Raw genomic sequence first — 20,511 nt, forward strand, 5'->3', positions numbered from 1 at the left:
ACGCTGCCAGGCCGACAAGTGCATATTTTAACATATCAGGAACATGCTTCCCCAAGAGACAAGGGCGACATCAACATATCAATTCCCCACCTGAAGCATCAGCCTGATCTATCTCTGGTCATTGCCAAGGGGGAGGGCTTCAGACTGGCCTCTTTATCATTAGAAAGGGACCAAGGAAGTTGGCCAGTGACACCTTCCTGGCCTTTTGTCCCAAGGCCAGGTACCATGGAAACCAGGAATTCTCTTTTGTTTATGGAGAAATATCTTTGAGGGGGAACCCTTAAAAGATGCTTTCCCTGGGCCCGGCGCAGTGGCGCAGTGGTTAAGGTCCTCACCTTGCACGGCCGGGATCCCATATGGGTGCCGGTTCTAATTCTGACAGCCCCGCTTTCCATCCAGCTCCCTGCCTGTGGCCTGGGAAAGCAGTCAAGGACGGCCCAAAGCATTGGGACCCTGCACCCACGTGGGAGACCCGGATCCTGGCTTTGGATCAGCATAGCATCGGCCGTTGGGCTCACTTGGGGAGTGAATCATCGGATGGAAGTTCTTCCTGTCTGTATATCTGCCTTTCCAATAAAGAAAATAAAAAGTAAATCTTTAAAAAAAAAAAGAAAGATGCTTTCCCCACAATTAATACGGGGTCTTGTTTTTCACTTTTCCTCCTGCCACTATGTCAGAGGACTAGGGTTTTTCTCTCTTGCTTTTCCTCCTGTAACGATGGCAGAGGATTTCAAAGCCCCCTCCCGTCTCTAGGACGGGAGTCTCCTTTCTCAACTTTTCTAATAAATCTTGCTTTAAAACCGAACTGTGTCCGCACGAAAATTCTTCTTTCCTGTGAGACAAGAATTGAGGTTGCTGCCGTATTTGGGGTCAAAAAACCCTACAACAGAACTAGTTATAGGAGCAAGAGCTGGAGGATTTATTGCTGTAATAACCTTGTCACAAGTATTGCTTTTGTTTTGTGATTTCAAGATTAAAATATAGAATCCATGAATTGAAGAGGCCAGTCAGTAATTAATAGAATTAAGTAGAAGTGTAGCCAAGGTGGCAGTGAATCCCAGTCCTTATTCTGAATTTCGTGGCATGTCTTTCCACATCTCCCCAGCGGTAACCGTTGGCTTCTGGGTGCCCCTGTTCTCTGCCATGTGTTTTATAGTTACTGGTTACTGGTAAGACTATTGGGGCATAGAGGCTGGTGGGTGGGCCACCCGAGGCGGGAGCGCGGTCATGCTGTTCTCGCTGCGGGAGCTGGTGCAGTGGCTGAGTTTCGCGCCCTTAAAGGTCTTTATGCACCTGCTGGCCCTGCTGGTGTTCTTCGTGCTGCTGGTGCTGCGAGTGGACGTGCTGGCGCGCGGCCTGTCGTGGTGGGCGGCCTTCACGCCGCTGTTCGAGGCTGACGGGATGAGCGCTTACTTCACCACCATCGGGGTGGTGCGCCTGTTCCAGGACGGCGAGCGTCTCGGCTGGCCCTGCTGCACCTCTTCTGGGTGATCACGGTGCTCAGCCTCAAGTTCGTCTTCGAGAAGCTGCTGTGCCAGAAGCTGGCCGAGCAGGCGTGCGAGCTGTGGTTCGGCATCCTGCTGCAGCTGCTCATGGTCCGGGCCTGCGGGGTCAGCTAGCGCCCGGGGTGGAGTTGAGCCCTGGGCTGCTGGCACGGACCCAGGAGCCCAGGCCAACTTCCTGAAGAGCCGGCCCACTGGAGACTTAGTGCCATGGCCGCCGCGGGCCCCCGGCAGGAGCTGCGGGGACACCCAGCTCTAAGACCGCACGCCTTTGCGCTTGATGATGGCTGAGATTCAATAAAATGTTCAGTGTTTAAAAAAAAAAAAGAACTATTGGGACATTTAATAAAGTTGATAATTAGTCTCATTCTTTGACTCAAGGGTCTTAGACCCACACAGGGACAAGTGAGGGAATTAATAGTAATTTTTAAATTTCTCTTTTTGTCCCTTCAAAACAGCGTGTGTGCGCGCGCGGGCAAACACACACACACACACAATCTCTTTAATAAGCAACCCAGATGTGCCTGTATACACATCATTTTGGCACCTTGGGCTCTTATTGATTAAGTGAGAGGATTTGACTCCCTGCCTTATGGAGGGTGTGTTTTACTTGAATGAATAAAACAACCCATTTAGACAGATGGGTTTATAAACTGTGCTTGGTAATCCTGTCTGGGTATTGGAACCACCTGGGGAGCATTTGGAATCACCGATACACCCAAGGCCCATCCTGGAGAGTCTAGTGGTAGCTGTATCCCACCAACAGCCAGATGTTTTTATTGCACATAGCTTGGGAATTATGGAAACAATCTTTTATATACACCCCAGAAGCCAGTGACCTCATTTTCCTGGGAGGTGTCTAGGATGTGCACTTTGAGGCATCCAGGCGTATTCAGTTGAGTGACTTTCCTGTGTCTTATGGAAACTCATTTCTAGGACCACTGGGTCTGCTTAGAGTCTCCTGCTCCTGATATTCAAGGTGAAGGAAAGGACTGCTCCAACTGCTTTGGCGGCTGCCGATGCTACTGAAGTTGCACAGGTTAGAGCAGACAAAGTCAGACCCAAGTCTTGGTTCTTCCAGCCTCAAGTTCACAACTCCAACCTCTCCTCTCCCAGAAACTGGAAGAGCATCCAGATGGTTAAGCCTTTGGTTACAGGTTCAAGGAAACTTAAAGGCAAGCTGCAGAGCCTTTCTCAAGAGAACTCATGTGAAAAACATCCTCCAGGGCCTTCAGACACTTACTTTCTGGGAGGTCTTTTAAGTCATTTCTGTCCCTCTTGCTTTGATTTAGCTACCAGTTCTGTTCTGAGTGTTGTGCCTTCAGGGGTTTGGAGCAGAGAGGGCTGCAACTGCGCTGCAACCCACTCTCCAGCATCCTGTGAGGTGGGCTCATTGTCTTCATGAAGGAGCATTCCCAAAGGAGTTGCGAACTCTGCTCTAAACAGAAGCCTGCCTTAGAATGTTCTTTTCTCCACAAAACACTGAACAGAGAACTAACCCAGTTCAAACTTGATGACTCAGTGACTTCAAGGTTCTCACCCTCAAGCTGCTGCCCCGTGATGACTTCTTAAAACTTATTTTATATAAAAAAGGAATGTAGGAGTGGGATGGGTGGTATTGAGGTGAAGTTGCTGCTTGAGATGCTCATACTGGGGAGTTTGGCTAGAATCCTGGCTGCTGTGCTTTGATTCCAGCTTCCTGATAATGACACTCTGGAGGGCAACAGGTGATGACTCTGCCACCAACATAGGAGATTGGATTGGGTTCTAGGCTCTTGACTGGCCGAGCCCAGTTAGGGAGCTAAGCAGTGGATGGAGATCTCTTTCCCCTCTCTGTCTACCTTTCAAGTAAGTAAGGAAAACTAATAAATTAGGAAAAAAAAAAAGAACTAGTAGATAATCACTGAAGGGTTTGGTGTGTGCAGAAGATGAGAAATCAGAAAGAGCTTGTGATCATGTGTGATCATGACAAATACTTACAAACACTCTGTGTTTAATAAGCTTTTTTTTTTATTTAATCTGTCCAACAGTCAGCTCCTCTTGAGCAATTCCAGAACCTAAGGTCTTCACTACTATTTTTTCTTGATGTGATTCCGTTAGACTTCTTTCCAGTGCTTCTACCTGTTAGAACCTCTTACTACTCCTTGAAGGACAGAGGAGTTCAATATCTTGGGGTCTTTGCTGTGCTAGGTTTGACATAAGAATAATTCCCTGTTTGCCTATCTGGCTATTCAGGTTCTGATACCAGGGTACAACACCAAAATAATCTCACCTTGAAAGATGCATTGGTCCCCTTAATCCCTAATCCCCAGTACCTCAAACCATGACTGTATCTGGAAGTAGGAGGATCAGCCATGCTGTGATAGTGTCCCCTCCCAAATTTAGATGTTGAGACCTGATGATCAACAAGATAGCAATTAGAAGAGATGGAGGCTTGAAGAAGTGACTAGATGATAGGGCTCTGATCTCTCTCATGAGTGTGACTTGGTGCTCTGGTCCAGGGGCTTGATGGAGTCCTCCTGCTCCTTTCACCCTTCTGCTTTGTGCATATACAATGTCCCTCAGCTTTGGGAGGCACAGCATTCAGGGTGCCATTGTGGCACTGGAGACCAGAGTCTTACCAGACAGCCAGGATGCTGGTGTCTTGATCTAGAGCTTTCCAGAACTTCCTGAGGCTTTTAGGCTGTGTTGCACCCCCATCTCATCATTATTATCCTTGTAATAAAAGAGGGGATTTGGGCACTCATGGAGACACTGGAGGGATTCTGACACTGAGGGAAAAATACACCACCTGCAAATCAAGGAGGGAGACCTCAGAAGCTACCAGCCTATTACTGAGTTGGTCTTCGACTTCTGACTCTCAGAAATATGAGAAAATACATTCCAGCTGTGTAACCCACTCAACCTGTCATTTTATTGTGGTAGCCTGAGAAAAACACTACTCTCTCTCTCTCTCTCTCTCTTAGGCCATCCCAACACCTAGAACCCTAGTAGCACTGACCCCACCTTCCTCTGTGCTCTTACAAGGTCCCATGTATTGCACTATCATCCTGTTGTCCTTTCTGGGCCTTATGTTCCTTGAGAGTCATGCCTGGCTTGTTTCTACAGGTGCAGGAGGACCTAGATGGGCTGAGTGCAACTTGGGCTTGCATCAAAATATGTGAATGAATGAATGAGTGGGTGAATGAATGAATGAGTGGGTGAATGAATGAATGAACAACAGAATGCTTTAAGCTCCTGCTTGATGTCTTAGGTTTCTAAGAAGGGTCCAACAGCTGCATGTGGGAAGATTCATTCACGTACATAGTAGAAGTTCAAGTCAAGGGTGAGGGTCTCCAGAAAAGGAGAATGGTCAGTCAAGACCAAAGCAGTGGTGGCCATCCAGCCCCAACAACCCTGGACCTCCTCATCCTAGTGACTCACTTGCCTTGGAACAGTCTTGTACCTTGTAGCCTCCCATCCTGGGCCTTCTCCAGCTCTCAGCCCTCCCTTTCACCGCATAGGCCACTTAATCACATGCAGAAGATGTGAATTCCCTGAGGCCCCGTTGTGTGGTCCTTTTCTCAAAGGCAGTCTCTCCACCCGCTTGCTGGAAGTCCCTTTGCAGGATGTGACAGACGGTCTGTCTTTCTCACCCCTCCAGCTGGACAGGCTCAGGGAACAGGCGGGAGTTTTCTGGGAACAGATCAGGGAGGAGGAGCCAGGCAAAGCGACAAAGGCACATGTCTAGTTTCTCTGAGCTGCCTCTAAAGCCATGGAAAGAGTGGAAGCAAAGTCGATCTTTGCTATTGGGTAGCACTTAGTAGCCCCCGCCCTGGGGATTGGCTCTGGTGGTACTTGGCCTTTGTGCGTAAAAAATCCTCTGGGGAGAAGAGTTCTCAGTGAGACAGAAACCAGGCCAACAAGCCTGGCCCGGGATCAAAGCAACAGGGCCACGAGGGTGGGCTGCACTGAGGCTGGTGGATCTGACAACTGGGCGAGTGCCATGCCCAGGACCCAAAGACCCAAGGCAGACTTGGCATGACGCAGGGAAGACAGCACCACCCACTCACAGTCTGGCCCTTTGGGTGCTCTGGGTCTCCTGCAGTGCTGAGAGCACGTCAGCAGCAGGAGCAGCAGGGTATGGGGCCCTACAAAGGCGGAAGTGCTGGGGTGGGGTGTGAGAAGTTGCTGGGAGGCAGCCTCAAGTTCTGCCAGTAGACACAGGGCTTAGGACAGCATCAGCATGGCAGTCATGCTTTGCTCTGCTTTCACATCAGAGGGGAGACAACCTGGGCCGTGTGGAGACACAAAAGACCACACGTGTACCAGGGGTTTTTGAGAAGTTCATGGGAAGTATGTATTATATGAAAACTATGCGTGGATTTCAATTTTTTTTACACCAAAATAAACATCTTTTAATCCCATTTTCCACAAACTCTTTGAAGTGTTCTCCTAGGAGTCTATTTACACAAAATGTTGAAAATGTGCAAATCTGAAGAGGCAAAAAAATTGAGGACTGGTTGCTGATTAAGTGGAAGAAGAGAGGAGGGCAGAGTGATAGCCGGGGTATTTGGAGTGTCTTGTAGGGATAATGAAAATGTGCTGAAATTAGTGGTGACGGTTACACAAGCTTGGGAATAAACTAAAATCCTCTGAATTCTGCATGTTTACAAAGGTCAGTTTGGGGGGCTGGTGCTTGTGGTATAGCACATTAAGCTGCTGCCTGCAGTGCTGGCATTCCAAATGGGTACCCATTTGAGTCTCAGCTGCTCCACTTCTGATCCAACTCCCTGCTTATGTACCTGAGAAATCGGTGGAAGATGGCTCAAGTGCTTGGGTCCTTGTACCCACAGGGGAGCCCCAGAGGAAGCTCCTGGCTTTGGCCTGGCCCATCCCCAGACATTGTGGACATATGAGGAGGAAGCCTAGATGGAAGATCTCTCTCTCGCTCCTCTCCACTTTGTAATTCTGCCTCTTAAATAAATAAAACAAATCTTTCTCTTTTTTTCTTCAAGAAAAGAATTGGTTTTAGGGCATATGGATCTCTCAATGAAGTTGAGAGGGAAAAAAGATGAAAATAAAGAACAATATAACATGCAATTTTAAGCATGTAGGCAAGAAATAAACAATAGTTGAATGTGAGATGAGGATAGACAAAAAGTGGAACTGACCCAGTGTATATACTCTTTCCATGGCTGTCTGAAATGTTGAACTGAGGGACATCTAAGGCTGCATCTAGACTCAAAAAGAGCAAGCAACATGATAGGTTAGTGATGTCTGCCCCAGCCAGGAAGAGGTATGGCCAGCCAGTATCTGCCTTCTCTTCCTGAATAAGCTTGGTTATCTCACCCAGTAATCAAATTCCCTGTTCTGAGACACTCTCTCATGCAGCAGGAAGGAAATGGCGGTGGAGGGTGGACACGGCAGGGATCTGTGTAAGGAGAGCATGGATGGATCGAGGCTAAGGTCTTTGCACAACCCACTTAGACCTCTACTTGCGAAAGCTTGCACTTGGTCCATTCTTGGAGTAGCCGGCTCCCCTAAGAACTTGCTGCCCCAATGACTTAATTCCAGATGCTCTACTTCTAATTCTGATGCTTCTACTTCTGTTAATATGTCTGGGAAGGTAGAAGATACATAATGATTCAAGCTCTTCGGCCCTGTCACCCATGTGGGAGATCTGGATGGAGTTCTGGGCCCCTGGCTTTGTCATCACTCAATTCTGGCTATTGTGGCCATTAGGGGAGTGAATCAGCAAGCAGTCTCTCTCTTCATCTGTTTTCCCGCCTCCCTCCCCCCACTTTGCTCTGCCTTGCAAGCAAATAAAAAAAAATTGAATATGTGCAGTGCTAGCATTTAGCTCTTCTGGGAGAGGTGGTGGGCTTAGCAATTAAGAGCCCTCTTACTTTTCAGAGTGTGTCAAGAGAGTTGCTGGGGGCAGCAAAGAAAAATACATTTGTCATTGAAATGACAGCCACAGCAGTCGAAGGCAGTCGAAGCCATTTTTATCTTGTGGCGGTGGAGCTGGCTTTATCCCTTCTGGGAAAAAATAATGAATATTAGAGGTACTGTTTGCAAATATGCACCTTCCACTGATTTCTCTCACAGCCCAGCAATTTTTCAATAGGACAGCTTTCTTGGCGACGGTGTAGACAGCCAGAAAATGATAAAATGCAGTATCCAGAGAGATGCCTGGGGCTCTGTTTGTTTAACAGGGTAATTGGGCATGGACTGTGAAAGGTCAATCTCAGTAGCCAAGTCGCTGCAGGTGCTGGCCTGGAAGGAGGCTCTTGGCTAAATAATCAGATCTATAGGCTTCCCTCCTGTCTTGACCTGCTTTCCAACAGGGTACCCTTGCACTCAGATTCACAGCACCCCCTTCCCAGCCTTGATTCAAGTGAATTTTGAGCTCACTGGTCTACATAAGGCTTTCCAGAAAGAGCCAAATGTGTGAGGGTCATTCCCCTATGCCTTTGCTGTTTGAAGCTAAGCCTGCTTTCTCTAACATACTAATACATTTAAACCCTGCAGCAGCTAATGAGATCAGACCATGATTAACTGTCAGTTCTTAAGCAGAATCGATCAGGGATGGTTGCAGGCTGAGGAAAGAAAGTGTCCCCAACCACAGCCCACAGCTTTCTTTTATCTTATTTGTGCTCCTCTCTATCATCTGCAAAAGTGTTTAGGGCCCATCTTTCTACGAGATTATCTACAGAGTTCTGTAGCAGGTGCTGCCCACATGTTCACTTGAGGCATCCCAGAGTGTGTTCAGAGACTGAGCCTGAGGGGCAGGCACAACATTTAGAGTCTGCTTAGAGCTGAAATGCTTTTAAGAATGAAACACTCGCTTCTCAGAAGGCCACAAAGCCTGGTGGGAAAAGTCAGACACATAAACTGTGATTTGTGATTCCTTGGTTCTTACCTTTGCCAATGGTGTCATCAGCTTGCTGAATCTCATGGCTTGCAGAGGCCGACTCACGGGTAGAGCATGTGGCAGAATAAAAACTTAGTCACTATTATGACTTACAATCCTGAAGGCCACTCCTGACTGGTGCTAAAATAAAGCCATATGAACACAATCATGTTTCTACTGTTCTCACTTGGACCTGCTATTTTAGGACCCAGAACTCTGCTAATCCCTGAAAATGGTTTCCAAACAAGGTGGATAGGTTGCTGCTTTCCCTTTGCCATGCCATGTCAGAGCCAGGTGACAAAGTGAGTCTGCTGCAAAGGATCACCTCCCTCCCTGTGGGAAAGCCACCCTGCAACTCTCCGTAGGGGCATTCAAGGACTTCTTTCCCATTAAACATCTATGTCTGTCTGTATATTACATATATAAATAACCCACCCTGCAACTCTCTGTGAGAACTTTCAAGGACTCCTTTTCCATTAATAATCTGTGTCTGCATGTATATTATATATATATAAAATGCATAATGTATAAATTATATTTTATGAATATTGGTACAAAGACAAATAGAATCCAGATTAAATTAAAAATGAAACATTTTTCTTCAGCTTTAGTTTTATGACCTAATACCAGCCACTATGAAGTGTGCCGTTTTGTAGTCTTGAGCAACTGTCGCCTCTTTCTGGTTACAAAACATTTCATCACTCCCCAAAGAGACCTTATAACCAAGAAACACACAGGCCTCATTCTTTCTTTCCCTGAGCACAACATTGTTAGGGATCATACATGATAGAGTGTGTATCCCCACTTGATCCATTTAGGGGTTCAATAGTATGCTGCAGTATCATTCATCCCTCAATGGACCTTGAGTAGCTTTCATTGATTGGCTCTTAGAAGGCATGCTGCTATGAAAATGTATGCGTAACATTTTTTCTGAATAGGTGTGTTTTCTTGGGTATGGATATGGCTGCTCTAAAATTCACGTTGAAATTCCATTGCCATCAGAGTAGTGTCGAGAAGTGAGCCTTTTAATAAATGATTAGGTTCTGTGGGTACTGCCTGTAAATGCACGAAAGCTGTTATCTCAGGAGTGGGGATTTTATGAAAGACTGTCTTCTCTCTTTCTTCTGCATGGTTGCTTGCCTTTTGCCATGTTAACGATGCAGCAAGAAGACCCTCACTGGATGAAGCTCTTTGATTTTACCTAGTCAATCTCCAGAACTGTGAGAAAGATTTTTACCCAGTTGGTGACATTCCTAGGAGTGGAATTTCTGAGTCATGTGGGTGACTTAAGTTTAACTTTTTTGAGAAACTGCTGCCAATTTTCCAAAGCCATCGCATCATTTTACATTCTCACCAGCGATGTATACAATGACTTTCCACATCCTTGCCAATACTTGCTACTTATTTATTTAGTTGATTATAATAAAAAATATATAGTATAATAAAAAATATTTATTTATTTGAAAGTTAGAGAAATAGAGAGCTCTTTCATCTGTTGGTTCACTTCCCAGAAGGCCACAGCAGCCAAGGCTGGACTAGGACAAAGCCAGGATCTTTGTTGGGTCTCTCACATGGAATGCAGGGGCCCAATGACTTGAGCCATCTTCTGCTGCTTTTTCCAGACCATTAGCAGGGAGCTGGGTCAGAACTAAAGCTCTGGGACACAAGCCTGTGCCATATGGGATGCTGGTGTGTACAGGTGGAGTCCTTATCCACCAAGCCACAACATTGGCTCTTACCTTCTTTAAAGATTTATTTAAATATGTAAAAGTAACAGTGAGAGAGAAAGAGAGATCTTTCATTTGCTGATTCTCTCTCAAAATGACTGAAATGACTGAGGCTGGATCAGTCCAACACTAGGAGCCAAGAGTTTCATCAGAGTTTCCCAAGTTAGTGCAAGGGCCAAAGAATTTGAAGACGTGTTCTGTTGCCTTCCCAGGTGCATTAAAGGGGAGCTACAGTGATGTCTCCTATTGTTTTCCTTTGTATTGCAGCCATTTTGGTGGTTGTAAAGTGACAACTAGAGAGGAGAGGGACCTGTTCAGCATCGTGTGTTGCCCAGTTAGGTCTGGCCGCAAAATTGTTTTCACTATCACGGTGTTGTGTGTATCAGGCCAAGCATCCTCAGTCTTCAAAGTGAAGAGAAGAACAAAGGCAGATCAACAAAGTGGCGCTAGAATGGACCCAGTTTTCCCTCACTCAGAACAAAGGCCTGCTTCTGGGTAGAAAACAGTGCTGGTGGTCTTCAGGAGTGAGATCTCCTTCCCAGATGGTGGACTGCATGGGATTTCCCCAAGTCCTCTCAGATCTCAGTTTGCTTTTTGGACTTTTCTTTGATGGCAGAAAGATTCATCAAGGACGTAAGTCTGCTTAACCCCCTAGTAGCTGCCACTCAAATTTTTACACATGGTGATACAGAGATATTTAAGAAATGATGCAAGCTCAACATACAAACATATTATCTCCATAGCATCCCATTGATTTTTAATGGCAGAAGCAGGTGCAGGGCTCAGAGGGAATGTAGATAAGGGGCCCTGAACTCTGAAAAAAGGGTGGAGTGTTGGAGTGATGGTAAGTACGGTGATGGTAAGCAGCTTGTCAGACCTACTCTGCATAGGCAGGGCTGGTGGGGTAGGGGTGGTGTTCAGGTCACTTGTCTTGTCTGGGTGGGAGAAAAACAACTTGAAAGTCAAGTAGTATCTTATCTCCTGGCTGCATCATCTTAGCCTGTTTTGGAAGGGCCATACATAGCTGTATGACCATTCAGAGGGCAGGCCACCTGACCTCTTGTGCAAATCCCACAGACATAATCCAAGCCCAGAGACTGTGGCCAAGTGGTAAAAGGCAAAATGAGAAAGGCAACCAGTGACTTGGTGAGAAAATAGTGTTCAGAGCTACAAAGCATGTTCTCTACCTAATGGAAAGTGTGGTGCGTATCAGGCTGGTTTTGGTGATTATGCCTCCCCCACACACAGTATGACTACAGATTTTCAGTTATGAGGAAAATATTACAGCCCCAAACACCATACAAATAAAGAGCAGCCTATTTTGATTCATCTTTTCCATCTTAGTTTGCATAAATTGCCTTTTCTTTCTTTCTTTTTTTGCATCAGCCTCCAGCCTCCAGCCTCCAGCTGTGTGGTTTCTACCCATTTGGGACTTGGCAGTTACAAAATAGGTGTGTCTTGTTCCTCAGGCCCATGACAAGCTGCTGTCAGTCCTCTTCCCACAGTCTGTATCAGGCAGTGATCTATATGGTGCTGCTCGCTGTGATGTTGAATGTGTTTTGCTTGTAAAGCATTGTTCTGGTATTCTTTGTTCTGAAGATTCATATTTTCAGTGTTCTGTGCTGCAAGGGAGGTCTGGCAAGTTAGATTTGAGGGTTTCTGTAAAAAAATGCAGGAGATTTCATGACAAGCAGCAATGACTCATTAAAATAAGCATTCATTGAAGCACATTTCAGCCAATATTCATGCTGAGAATTCTGTCTAGCTCTAGAATTTGTGTCTAGGAGCATGTAGGTAATTATATTGATCAGTAAGAGTATGGGACAGTAGAGATATGTGTGAAGCTTTTAAAATTAATTTCCTTTGTATTGCCAATTAATGAAGAGATGACATTTTTTTTTTCTTAAGAATTGTCTAGTAACACTTCCAAAAGCAGATGAGATGGCAACTTTCCATATTTTGGATGTTCCCCTTTTTAAACTGGGATTGATGGGTGGGTGCTTAAGGGCTGTGAGCAGTTGTGGAAGAATGTCTTCTATTTCCAATAGCAAAGTGACTATGGCTTTCTTCTGGTTTGCAAGTAGTGTGTAATCTTTAACATGTTTAAATACAGACACAGCACGTGAGCCTTGTCTGTCTCTTGTAAAGTCCATAGTTGGTAGAAGAGTTCTAGAGAGGGTGTTGACATTTTCATTTCTCTTTCTCATTGTGCCAGATCCTAGACAGCTGCAGACAGACCTCGTGGATGGTTGCGATAAAATCCACAGTATCGCAGTCACTACCCAAGGAAAATGGGAGGAGCTGTGTCTTAGAGATTCTGGAATGAGCATATGGACTAAGCACGAAAGATGAGAGACTTGAAATTTGGCATTTTACCTTCTTCCTTTGCTTCTCCCCATCCATTCCTTCTCTTGTCTATATTTTAAATGAACACCTGCTATACTGTAACCAAATGCGCAAACTGCTGGTTTGTGAGAGAAGCCAGAGCCTGGGATGCATTTCAAGTCTCAAACAGGGAGACTTTGGGTTACTTTTTCATTATTCTTTTCCATTGCCATGAGTAACTAAGGCTTGGCTGCTTTAGGACTTGCTACTGAAGCCAAAGATCAATGTTTGATCCACAGAGAACCAGGTAGGTGCTCTGAGCAAACACTTTTCTTCTTGAGTGTGAATGGAACTGTATGAGTCACTTAAGGCAGTGGCTCCTCTATGATTCTGAAAATGTGACCACAAGGATGGACTTGACCACAGATGAGCCATTCCTGGGTTGCGATGATAGCCAAGCACTGGGCATTCTTTTGCACGTGTCTTTCCAATTGCTACCATTGCTGTGGAATGGGTAGAATTGTCCCCATGGTCCAAGTGAGAACATAGAAGTGGAGTCAGATTAAGTTACTGACTCCAGGTCATATAGAAGGTTACAGAGTTGGGTGGAGAGCCTGAATTATCTCATTTCATTCTGCTTGGGCTAGCTCTTGAGAAAACGACTTCTTTTTTTTTTTTTTTTAAAGATTTATTTTTATTATTTTTTTATTGGAAAGGCTGATATACAGAGAGGAGAGACAGAGAGGAAGATCTTCTGTCCAATGATTCACTCCCCAAGTGAGCGCAATGGCCGATGCTATGCCGATCCGAAGCCAGGAGCCTCTTCCGGGTCTCCCACGCGTGTGCAGGGTCCCAAAGCCTTGGGTTGTCCTCGACTGCTTTCCTGGGCCACAGGCGGGGAGCTGGAAGGGAAGCGGGGCTGCCGGGATAGAACCAGCGCCCATGTGGGATCCTGTGTGTGCAAGGTGAGGACCTTAACCACTTGTGCCACCGCGCTGGGCCCGAGAAAACAACTGCTTTTAATAGTCCTTCCAAGTTACTTCTCTTGGTCCTTTGTGCAGAAACTGAGAATGAGAATTACCTGGTGTGCTTGTAAATGATACTGGCAACCTACTTCAGACCAATTGCATTAGAATCTTAGGGTTAAGTCTACTGTATCCCACATTGCCTTCCCCCATCCTCCACTGCTCCCCCATCATTGCAGTTGAAAACTGCTGCCCTAGAGAATGTTGGGGGTACCCTCTAGAACCATCCTTCCATCACTCTGCTCTTGGTGCCTCTGCCCAGAGCTGTTGCTTCTCCCCTTCCTGACTTAGCAGCTGCAGGTGGGACACCTTTGCCTGAGTGTGCTTTCTCAGGTAAGCAGGCAGCCGAGAAATTCCCCGTGCTCCTGCTGACCCCCAGCCTGCAGGAGTAATGCGGTGTACTTCCAAGGAATAAAAGTGCTTGATTTTCACTCCCAAACTTCCCCTTCCCTCATTGATTTTATGTTGGGATAAGCTCTTGGTACTAGCAAAAAATAGTAGCTTGCAAAGACAGTGATTTAAGGTTCTCCCCTGACTTCTTGTTGGTTTAGTAAATCCATAGAACACTTTAGAGTGGAAATCACTTGAATGTTTGCCCAGAAAGGCAGCCATAGGCAGTTTCTAGAAAGAGCAGATAGGAATGTGGAGTGGAGCTGCGTTGGTCCTGTTTGTGTCACATGTTAGTTACATAGTGTTGGGAAGATGTGGAGACTAGGCTGGTGGGATATCTGAGAAGAGGTTTCTCACTGTCCTAGGTCAGAAACATGTTAATTCCTTAGTATAAGTGATTAGGGCTGGCATTGTGATGCAGCAAGTTTAGCCATTTTCCCATACAACAGTACCTATTCAATTCCTGGCAGTTCTGCTTCTGGTGTAGTTTCCTGCCAACGCGCCTGGGAAAGCAGAGGGGGAAGGCCAAAGTATCAAACCCCTGTTACCAGGTTGGAGCACCAGGCTCCTGGCTTTATCCTAGCCAGACTGGCTATGTGGGTATTTAGGCAGTGAACCTTCCAGCAGATGGAAGCTCTCTTTCTCCCTCTCCTTCTTTCCCTTTTTCTCCTTTTGTAGCATTGCTTTTCAAATACATTAGTAAACCTTAAAAAAAAAAAGGTGAGTAGAGGAATGAATGTAACAGACACATTGCATCTGTCTCAAAGTTCAAACAATGGCTATTGTTTTGCCATATTCTTTTTAGATTTGCTTAAAGCATGAGGAGTTATCTACCCATCTGTTGTCTCATGTTTTCCTTCTTTCTCCCTCCTTCATCAGAGATAAATGCTCGCGTGAACTTGATCTGTCATTCTCATGTATGTTTCTCTGTTTTTGTTACTAGTTTAGGTATCCATAAATGATAATACTATGACTTTGTTTTCAAATTAACTTTATGTTTCATTTTCTTCTGTGGCCTTTTTTTTTTTCCTTTGCTCTTTCCATGGCTTGAAATTTACTTCTTTTTTCCCTAATTTGTCTTATTTCATTAGTTTTACAGTTTTATTTTTGTACATTTTGTATATTGAGGTTTTAAATCCACTTAGATTAGAAACAATATTTGTGAGCTGAATAGACATATTTTCAAAGAAGACATACATAATTCCGTTAGCCAATTGGAATTTGAGAAGGTGCTCAATGTTTTGATTCATTACGCCATAGATATCACCTTAGATTTGTTAGGCGGACTGTTATCCAAAAGGTGACACAGCTCAGAAATATAGGTGAGGATGTGGAGAAAAAGCAAGCTTTATGCACTGATGGTGAGAAGGGAAGTTGGTATGGTTATAATGGAGACCAATATGGAGGATCATCGTAATTAACAGTAGAACAGGTGCTTGGCTCACTGATTAAGGTGCTAGCTAAGAAGCCCATATCGAGAGTTACAGTACTTGGCTTTGATTCCTGGCTCTGACCCCTAACTCCAGCTAGCTGTTACTGCTGACTCTAGAGACAGCAGTGATGGCTCAGATGATTGGATTCCTGCCACCAGTGTGGGAGACCTAGGTTGAATTCCTGATTCCTGACTTTGATTCAGCCCTGTCCTGGTTCTCTTTCTCCCTCTTTTGGTCTGTTTCTTGAATAGATAAATAAAAATTGAATTAAGTAGAAAAACATATCATCCAGCAATCCCACATCTGGGCAAATATATAAAATCAGATATTTTTAGAAAATATTTATGTATGTGTTTGAAAGGCAGAGTTTAAGAGAAAGGATACACACAGATACACACACATCATCATCATCATCTATCTGCTGGTCCACTCTCCAGATCACCACAGTGCCCAGTGCTTGGCCAGGCCAAACCTAAGAGCCAGGAACATCATCTGTATCTCCCACCTGGCTTGCAGGGGCCTCAGCACTTGGGCCATTTTCTGCTGCTTTTCCCAGGCCATTAATGGGGTCTAGATCAGAAGTTGTGCAACTGGGATAAAAATTGGCACACAGTGGGAATGCTTGCATTGCAGGTGGCAGCTTTAACCTTTGTGACCCTAATACCCAAATCAGATATGTTCATCATTCACTATAGGCAAATAATGAAAACAAACCAAATGTCCATCAACAGCTGAATTGATAAAGAAAATAGAGTGTGTGTATAATGCATTATTATTGAGCGTTTAAAAAGATGGCAATCCTAGCGTTTAATATATATATATTATGTATATGTATATATGTATGTGTGTGTGTGTGTGTGTGTGTGTATGTGTTTGATATGGAAGAAATACAGAAATATGGAATGGAAGGAGACACACACACACACACAGAAATCTTCTGTCTGCTGGGTCACTTCTCAAATGGCCACAGTGGTGGTCAGCACTGGGCCAGGCTGATGCCAGAGGCCAGGAACCCCATCTGAACCTCCCATGTGAGTGGTAGAGGCCCAAGTATTTGAAATAACATCTTCTGCTTTTCTAGGTACAATAGCAGGGAGCTGGTTTGGAGATGCAAATCCAGAACTCAATCCAGGGTTCCGACATGAGAAGTCATTGTCAGAATCAGCAGTTTAATTAGTTGTATCCCTTGGCACCTAGCTGTCACCTGGACAAAATGGATGGACTAGAGGGCATCATGGTAACTGAAATAAGTCAGAGGAAGGAAGACAAATACTGTACAACTTTCTTAGATTTCTATGTGAGATCTAAAAAGGGTGAGCCCTGGACACAGAGTGGTGGCTGCTGGAGGCTGTAGGGAAAGGAAGAGGGATTGTCAGAGAGTATAGACTTTTATCATCTAGTGGGTAAGTTCTGATGCTCTATTGTATGCTTGGATGGCCACATCAGGTCAGACCTTTGAAGTTTGGTGGGAATATGATCTTAAGTGTCCTCACCATACGCAAACAATAGGGTATTTAAGGGAGATGATGATGAGAGTGTTAACTGACTTGTTTTGATTATTTCATGAATCATCTTGTGCACCTCAGTATGTAGCATGTTCTCAATTACACTTCAATGAATCCAGCAAAAAAATTCCCCGTGAAGGGAAATTTATTATCCTATGTGATATCTGCTTCTGTAAGTTTCCTTTTACTGAATTATTTCATATTATTGATTTAACTTGTGATTTTATTAGTATATTATCCTCGAAAGCCAATGTGGGAAATCTCTTTCTTCTTCGAAACAATGCCAGAATGGGGGAGGAGATGGGCAGAAAGTGAATTCCCATCTGTTTGTTCCCTCACTCCTCAAATGTTCACCACTGCTGGGTTGGGTTGGGGCTGGATCATGAAGCTGAGAATGCTGCCCCATTAGGGTAGCAGGAACCCCGGGCGCTTGAGGCATCGCCCCCCCACCCCCCCACCGCCTCCCAGATTCACCATTAGCAGAAAACTGGACTTGGGATCCAGAGCCAGCTATTGAACCCAAGTATGCCAGTGAACAAATGAACCACTAGGCTAACATCCTGCCCCTGGTGCGTTTTGATGTATTAGTTTCTTTATTAATGATAGAGCTGTTCAAATGGTAAGTATTTTCCCGGATTGCTTTAATAATTTATGTTTTTCTAGGATATTTGATCTTTCCATAGTACTGCATCTTTAAATGTTAAAATATTCATAGTATTATGATTTTTGAAAATCTCCACCAATTTCTGAGTAGATTTTTTTTTTTTTTTACATTTCCTCATTGGTAATCATACATATGCCTGGAGTTTTAAAATCTATCACTGTTTCACTCTGCCTGTCAGAGATTTGTCAATTATTTTTGAAAGAATGACTTTTAGCTTTATTCATTTTTATCTTGTTTCTTATATATTCTAATCTCTCTACTGATCTCGATAATTACATTGTCATTCTGTTTTGATATGAGAGAATTTGCTTTGTTCTTTTCTTTTTTCCTGCTGCTTTTCTAGTTGGATGCATAAATCACTAATACCCTTTCTACATGCATTCTAAATACTTTTTTCTAAATACTGCCTAAGTTGTGATGTCCATAGATTGATATTTGGGGTCTTCATAATATATAACTATAAATTATTGTCTGATATTTATTCAGATTCTTTTCTTGGCTCACAAATTGCATGAGAATTTGAGGGAATTATCTCTTTCTTGTAGGTTTCCACTTCCTTGGTGTTGCTGCAGAGGACATGGTTATGTGATATTTGATTCTGGCATTTGCTACAGTGACTAAAGGCCTGTTAATGTCCGTCAGATTCTGTCATTCCTAGATACCAGATGCTAGATTTGCATATCTCTGTGACGTCAAGCTTGCTAATCTTGCCCTTGCAAACCTCTATAGACTGTTCATTATCACATCTTGCCATAGGCTTCTCTTTATTTACCAGATATTGGATGATTTTAAATAGTGCATAACATTTCTTATAATTCTGTTTCTAATTGTCATTCTATTCCTTCAAGCACTTGAAAGTCTAATCTTGCATGTACGATGTGTTCTATCTTTTGTCTTACAGTAGAGGTCTCCTTGTGGATTTCAAAGAATTTAATTGTGGATTTAGCTAACATTTTTTTATCATGAATTTCTTGTGGCATTAATAACTTTGCGTTTTCCAAGAACCTCATTGATTATTGGCCCAGGATCAGTTTTATACTAAATTCTCAACTGAGGAAGTGAGTAAATTTGAACTTGAAATCTAGTGAGCTTCCTAACTTCTATAGAAGATGTCCTTACTCTTCTAGAACTCAAAGACAGACTGGGCAACTTGTTTAATTTTGTCCTAATCTGCTGCTTCAGAGTGTATATTTTTGAGGTCCAATTTGAGAAGCTTTTTTTTTTTTTTAAATTGGAAAGTCAGATATAGAGAGAGGAGGAGAGACACAGAGGAAGATCTTCTGTCCATTGATTCACTTTGCAAGTGGCCGCAATGGCTGGAGCTGTGCTGATCTGAAGTCAGGAGCCCAGAGCCTCTTCCGGGTCGCCCATGTGGGCACAGGGTCCCAAGGATTTGGGCCGTCCTCAACTGCTTTCCCAGGCCACAAGCAGGGAGCTGGATGAGAAACTGGGGTGCCTAGATTAGAACAGGCACCCAAATGGGATCCTGGAGCATGCAAGACGAGGACTTTATCTGCTAGGCTATTGCACCAGACCACAATTTGAAAGTTCTTAATTACAGCTTTCTACCTTAGTGTGAGTCCAAAAATGCCTGTTACATTAAAAAAAAATAAAAAGAGTACACAAAGATTATAAGATTCTAAGGCACCACTCTGACAATATGCCCCTTTTTGGCACCTGGGTGGTTCCATATATACACACATGTATTTTAAAAATTTTATTTATTTTTATTGGAAAGGAAGATTTACAGAGAGAAGAGACAAAAGCAGAGAAGTCTTTCATCTTCTAGCTTACTCCCCACATGGTCGCAACAGCTGGAACCCAGCTGATCTAAAACCAGGAGCCAGGAGCTCTTCCAGAGCTCCCATGTGAACGCAGGGTCCAAGGTTTTGGGCCATCCTGCACTGCTTTCCCACTGTAAGTGGGCATCTGAAAGGGAAGTGAGGCAGCCATGAACCTGCATCCACGTGGTATGTTGGTGCTTATATGCAGAGGATTAGCTGATTGAACCACTGCATTACTCTCCAATTACATATATATATATATACACACATATATACACACATATACACACATATACACACATATATACACATATATATACACACACATATATATGCCTACCTATGTGTTTTAAGGACTTTTTTTTTTTCATTGAGAAATGGCTAGAAACGATTAAGTTGTAAAGATTCCAATTGTTCTGTGGTTTGTGTACCAGGGCTACAACTTTCCACAACGTAATGGCACTAGTGGCAAGGTCATCTATGGGGAAAAACTTGACAAGAAGAATGTCCTACAGCGTACAGGTCCCAATAAATTCTGTACCCAACCCAGGTTTTATCCACACTGCCAATACTGAATGGTTGGATGGCAAGCATGTGGTCTTTGGCCGGATAAAAGAAGACATGAAAATTCTAGAAGTCCCAGAGTTCTTTGGGTTAGGGAATGGCAGGGACAGCAAGATCACCATAGCTGGGTGTGACCAACTCTATGAAATGTGGCTTATGCTTTATCTTACTCACCAGACTATTCCTTCTATTTCCCAGAAGAGCACTACTTCCACCCAACCTGCTCACAATGTCGTATCATCTTTAATTGTCTTGCTGAAGTCCTTTGGGTTTCACATTTCCTCCAAGTTTTGCTAGATTGTAGAGTGAAGCTCTAATTATGAAATAAACATTAAATAGCAGCAGCCGCAGTAATTAAAAAAAAAGGGTGAATCTCAAAAGAATTATGCTGTGAATGCAAGAAAGCAGGTAAAAAAAAAAAAGAGTGAATGTTATGTTATTTCGTTAAATAAAAAGTTTAGAATAGGAAAGCTGGTAGAGAGTGATGCAAAGTGGATCCATGGCCGCAGGCAGACATAACTAGAGAAGACAAGAAAAAGAGATCACCAGGAGTCCTACAGAAGCTTTCAGGGGTGATGGATTCATGATTGTGTTGATGATTTCACAGGTGTACATCTATATCAGAACGTGTCAAATTGTTCCATTTAAATAGAAACATCTTCCTGTAGATCAATAAGGCTGCTTAAAGAAGGGGGTG

At 43.9% G+C, this 20,511-nt stretch overlaps 2 pseudogenes; both read left to right on the top strand.

The window, feature by feature from the left end:
- Positions 1-1,227: 1,227 nt before the first annotated feature.
- LOC121150574 lies at positions 1,228-1,619 on the top strand (annotated as a pseudogene).
- A 14,891-nt stretch (positions 1,620-16,510) lies between these two features.
- Positions 16,511-20,111, top strand: LOC121150801 (annotated as a pseudogene).
- Positions 20,112-20,511: the final 400 nt, after the last annotated feature.

The sequence above is a fragment of the Ochotona curzoniae genome, unplaced genomic scaffold (genome assembly GCF_017591425.1).
Source record: "Ochotona curzoniae isolate NIBS_2020 unplaced genomic scaffold, NIBS_Ocur_1.0 contig_2210, whole genome shotgun sequence".
NCBI classification, from domain to species: Eukaryota; Metazoa; Chordata; class Mammalia; order Lagomorpha; family Ochotonidae; genus Ochotona; species Ochotona curzoniae.